This window comes from Rutidosis leptorrhynchoides, chromosome 9 (genome assembly GCF_046630445.1).
Source record: "Rutidosis leptorrhynchoides isolate AG116_Rl617_1_P2 chromosome 9, CSIRO_AGI_Rlap_v1, whole genome shotgun sequence".
Taxonomy (NCBI): domain Eukaryota; kingdom Viridiplantae; phylum Streptophyta; class Magnoliopsida; order Asterales; family Asteraceae; genus Rutidosis; species Rutidosis leptorrhynchoides.
In genome coordinates this window covers 321,348,608-321,354,774 of record NC_092341.1, presented here as the reverse complement: position 1 = coordinate 321,354,774, position 6,167 = coordinate 321,348,608, and positions in this window count along the sequence as shown.

Sequence of the window (6,167 nt, the reverse complement as noted above, 5' to 3'; positions counted from 1 at the left end):
CAAAAAATTTCGACTAATTTTGAACCAAACTCACGATACGATTTCATAATTCTGACATGATAAGCAAAGTCCGTTATGTTGCGTCTCAAAATTTTTGAACTATTTTCGTACATTCATTTGACTTCGACCATTTTCGACGATTCACGAACAATTAATTGTAAATAGATGTGTGTGTGTGTGTGTATATATATATATATATATATATATATATATATATATAATAATAATAATAATAATAATAATAATAATTGAAAATATAAATTAAGAAATATTAAGATGAAAGTAGATATCGTTAGGATCATAAATTATAATTAATGATTATGAATAATATAAGTAGGAATAAGTTTATGATTAAGTAGAATATGATAAAAGAATATAATATAATTACATACGTAATGTAATTATAAGGTATTGATAAAGATAGATATAAACTTGATACGCTCATGAAAATGTTTATGAGAGTAATATGGTTACGATTATGCTTAATGATATAATTAAGACATTAAGTACTGCAGCGACCCGACAAAATCGTCATTGACGGCGCCGTCTACTTAGGTCATAAGTCTTTAAAACAACGTTTAACCAAAAGTATGTCGCATTCATTTCAACTGTGAGGATGTTTCATGGTTTACAAAAGTAGTTCAACGACTAGTTACATTACAACGTTTAAAGTACAAATGAAACCTATGCGACACAATTTAGTAAAGTCAAAAGATGCTCCATGTATGCATGTATACTCGACATCCAAGCAAGTATCAAAATAGTGTGCGAAAGCATGTACCACTTAGCGTTCAAGGACCTGAGAAAATATATAGAAAACTGTCAACGAAAAAACGTTGGTGAAATCATAGGTGTATTAGTAAACGTTATTTTTGAACCACAAGATTTAGTATTTCCATAAAGTTGATTATCCAAATCGTTTGTATTCCAAAAGTTGTTGTATGTTCACGAGCACCTAATTATCAAGACTTAGCTGTTTTGTACCCTGTTACGTAGTGTTAGAACATACACTATACTCAAAAATATATTTTATCCGCTAACGGTAGCGAACCGTCCGAATGAGGGCGCGTCAAGCCCGCATGGATCCACACAACATAAGTTCCCGTTTACACCCTACAATTGTAACTAATGATAATTGACTTGAGGCTTTTTGTTCTAGCTCTCTGTGGAATGTTTGTTTTCGTACTTGTGTTCAAAGCATAAAAGTATGATACGTATGTTTCTCATCCCATGATTTAAAAGTATAAAAGTTGTTGAAAAGATGGGACTATGATCTCACCTTGAGTGCCAGAGTAAAAAGGTACTTCACAAAGTAACGTGTGCAAGATCGAATGCTAGTCTTGATCTAAACAAGTAGGTCATATCAATAACGGTAAACACGGTTGGTCAAAGTTGTTCAATTAGTTCTATGGCTCGTTACGACTCGATTATATAGCATGTGAATCAAGTTGTCAAGTTTCATGCAAGAATCAAGTATAAAAGAAGATTAGAATGGTTAAACAAGGTATTGGTTAAGTTTGAATAAAAGTCAACTTTGTTCAAGTCAAAGTCAACAAAAAAGTCAACACGTTCGGGTCGGGTCCCGAACTATTTTTCTAAGCTAATTATTCATATATAAGCATGTTAGAACAAGTTACTCGGAGGTGCGTAGCATAGTTAGAATTTTTCATGTAATTGCAAAGTTGATCAGTCCCCAACCATGCCTAATGTCGCGCCGCGCCACAAGGTGGCCGCGCCGCGACACTACACTGGATCTGATTCCTGGTCTGCTTAAATTGTTCAAGTCTCGAATCAAACTTCAAATAAACCTTACTAATGAACCGTAAACACTTAAAATGCATATCATACATCGCTGGAAAGGTAATTTAACGAGGAATACAACCAAAAACATTTCATTTACCAAAAACATCATTTACAAGAATCAAATCTAAGTTGAATGCTTAATTAATGTTCATCATAAATGCTTCAAGTTCATAAATGCACATTGATGATTCGGGAATTAAATGCACATATATAATACGCCGTTTTGTAGGTAATTATGCATACAATACAACTAAATACTTACAAACAACATTGCAAAGCATTCAATGCATCAAAAGTTCATTTTACTCCTATCAAACCCTAACTCAAAATCATAAATTTAACAATTATGTTTATGAAGTTTTTCCATGTCAACCTACATACCAAATTGAAGCTAGTGATGCTAGTAACACATTTAATACATGCACTTTTAACATCTAACACCATTTAAGCAACCAAATCTCAAGATCCAACACACCCATTTTCAATTTCTTGCTAGTTACTCAAAATAACAAGATTAAGCATATAATTCATATATTCATGTTAGACTTGAGCCATAGACACTAATTAATACTTTTATAAGTCAAAAACATCAAGAACAAAGAATCTAGTGTTTTTAGAAAGTTACCCAAATGAGATGAAATCGGTATGGAATTGATGAGGAAGATGCGAGGATTCCAAATATGTAATTTATTTTGAAGAACACTTGCTAGATCGAAAATAGATGATGAATCTTTGTTGAGTGAGTTGAGAGAAAAATGGAAGTATCAAAAGTTGAAAGGGAGGTGAATGAATGAGTGGAGGAGAAAGGGTTTGACTAGTTGACCTAGTCAAATCTTTAGTCTCTTGGCAAGTTTAGTCCCTCAAGTTTAATAGCGGGTGCGTGAATTAACCATACGAATTACCTTAAATACGTAGAGTAAACGAGAGATGTTATAATTAAATAACGGACTTTAAAATAATTAAACGGAAAGTAAACAGAAAAAGACGGGATGTTACATTACCTACTCCTTAAAAGAAATTTGGTCCCGAAATTTAAGTAGGTGTAGTAGTTGTTGTTTCTTTCTCGAGATCTTGCGTTTCCGAATTCACGAATAAATGAGGGTACTTTCTTTTCATTTGATCTTGTCTTTCCCAAGTAAACTCGGGCCCCCTTTTGGCATTCCAACGAACTTTAACGATCGGGATTTTACTTTGTTTTAGCGTCTTGACTGAGTTGTCCACAATTTCAACCGGTTCTTCTATAAATGAAGTTTGTCATCAATAGTAAGTTCTTCGAGAGGGACGATGACATCGGGTTCGGTAAGGTACTTCTTCAAGTTTAACATATGGAAAGTAGGATGAACGAAGCTCAATTGAGTCGGGAGATCCAAACGGTAAGCAACGGGTCCAATATGCTCCAAGATTTCAAAAGGACCAATATATCGTGGATTTAGGTTCCCGCATTTCTCGAAATGGATTACACCTTTCTAAGGTGCAACTTTTAACATTACGCGGTTACCGACTTGAAATTCGAGGTCGTTGCGTCTAATGTTTGCATAGCTCCTTTGACGACTACGGGCCGTCCTGAGCCTGTTTCGGATTTGAACAATCTTCTCGGTTGTTTCGTGAATCAGTTTGGGTCCGGTGATTTTCTTGTCACCTACTTCGGCCCAACAAAGAGGAGAATGAAATTTGCGGCCATATAAAGCTTCAAAAGATGCGGCTTTAATACTGGCGTGATAACTATTGTTGTAAGAGATCTCAGCTAGTGGCAAGTGCTTTTCCCAAGCTTTTCTGAAGTCGATAACACAAGCTCGTAGCATGTCTTCCAAGGTTTGAATTATGCATTCTCTTTGTTCGTCGGTTTGTGGATGGTATGCGGTACTCATGTCCAAACGCGTCCCCAAGGCTTCTTGCAAGGCACGCCAAAATCTAGAAGCGAAATGAGCATCTCGGTCGGATATGATCGATAAGGGTACACCGTGATGGGTTACAATCTCTTTGATGTAAAGTTGTGCAAGTTTCTCCATTTTGTCTGTTTCTTTCATGGCGAGGAAGTGGGCAAATTTGGTGAGACGGTCAATAATAACCTAAATGGTATCATAACCGCCCGCCGTCTTTGGTAGTTTTGTGATGAAGTCCATCATTATTCTTTCCCACTTCCATTACAGGATTTCGGGTTGTTGAAGTAACTCGGACGGTCTTTGATGTTCGGCTTTGACCTTGGACAACGTTAAACACTTTGCGACATAAGTAGCAACGTCCATTTTAATATTCGACCACCAATATTGTTCCTTGAGGTCGTGGTACATCTTATTGGCACCGGGATGAATCGAATACCTTGACTTATGGACTTCGTCTAGAATAAGGCTTCGTAAATTCCCATAACTAGGTACCCAAATCCTTCCTGCGAAATATTGAAGTCCGGTCTCCTTAACTTCAAATTGAGAGGCAAGGACGTTCAAGCATTCAAGAGAAATGTTTTCATCCTTGAGGGCTTCATCTTGGGCTACCCGATTTTGACTATTGAGGTTGGTGTGGATGGTGATGTTTAAAGCTCGGACACGAAGAGGCACCATTCTTTCCTTTCGACTTAAGGCATCGGCTACTACATTTGCCTTCCCGGGATGGTAACGAAGCTCGCAATCGTAATCGTTCAAAGTTTCAATCCACCGTTGTTGTCTCATGTTTAGTTGTTTTTGATCAAAGATGTATTGAAGGCTTTTATGATTGGTGAATATAGTGCTCTTGGTTCCATAAAGATAGTGTCTCCACATTTTGAGTGCAAAGACAACGGCTCCGAGTTCGAGATCATGTGTCGTGTAGTTCTGTTCATGAATTTTTAGTTGTCGGGAGGCATAAGCAATGACTTTCTCTCGTTGCATCAATACACACCCAAAACCGTGTTTCGAGGCATCGCAATATACAACAAAATCATCATTGCCTTCGGGAAGAGACAAGATAGGAGCGGTGGTTAGCTTTTTCTTCAAGATTTGGAACGCGGACTCTTGTTCGGTTGCCCAAATGAATTTCCTTCCCTTGTGAGTTAACGCGGTTAGAGGACGAGCAACTAAGGAGAAATCTTTAATGAATCTACGGTAGTATCTAGTGAGACCCAAGAATTTACGGATATGAGTAGGAGTAGTAGGGGTTTCCCATTTGCTAATGGCTTCGATTTTAGCGGGATTGACCTTAATACCTTGGTCGCTTATAACATGACCGAGAAATTGAAATTCCTTCAACCAAAATTCACACTTGGAGAATTTTGCATAAGTCGTTCTTGTCTTAAAAGTTCAAGCACGAGCCGGAGGTGTTGTTCGTGCTCTTCTTCGCTTTTAGAATAGACCAAAATATCATCGATGAAAACAATAACGAATTTGTCGAGGTACGGTTTGCACACACGGTTCATAAGATCCATGAACACCGCCGGTGCATTAGTTAGACCAAATGGCATTACAAGAAATTCATAACTACCATAATGAGTCCGGAAAGAGGTTTTGGAGACATCTTCCCCCTTAACCCTTAGTTGATGATAACCCGAGCGGAGATCGATTTTTGAATATACACAAGACCCTTGTAGTTGATCAAAAAGGTCATCAATGCGAGGAAGAGGATATTGGTTTTTAACTGTCAATTTATTTAGTTCATGATAATCGATGCACATTCGTATGGATCCATCTTTCTTCTTAACGAATAAAATCGGAGCACCCCCGGTGAATGGCTAGGTTGAATAAAACCACGGTCAAGTAGTTCTTGAATTTGACTTTGTAATTCTTGTATTTTGGATGGAGCAAGTCTATATGGTGCATGTGCTACGGGTGCGGCTCCCGGAATAAGATCGATTTGGAATTCAACTAGTCGATGAGGTGGAAGACCCGGCAATTCGTTGGGAAATACATAGGAAAAGTCACTAACAATTGGCACATCATGGTCTCGACTTTCTTAACGTGGACTAAGATTGCAAAACAACCTTTACGAAGTAATTTTCTAACTTTAAGGCACGAGACGAGGTTGAGTCCGGTGCAACTCTTATTGCCATAAACAATCAAGGGTTCACAATTCTCGATAGGAATTCGGATTGTGTTAAGATCACAAAGGATGTGAGATTTTGTTTTGACCAACCAATTCATACTGATTATTACATCAAAACTCCCCAGTTCCATGGGTATCAAGTCAATTTCAAACTCTTTACCCAATAAGTTTAATGTATACCCCCGGTAATATATGTCGGCACTTAATAGTTTCTCGTCGGCCACCTCAATGGCATAAGTAGTATCTAGGGGGAGTGGTGGAGTGCAAAGAGCATGAGCCAAAGTCTTGGATACAAAGCATGTATCGGCACTCGAATCGAATAGACAAGAAACATAAGAGTTGTTGAGAAGAAA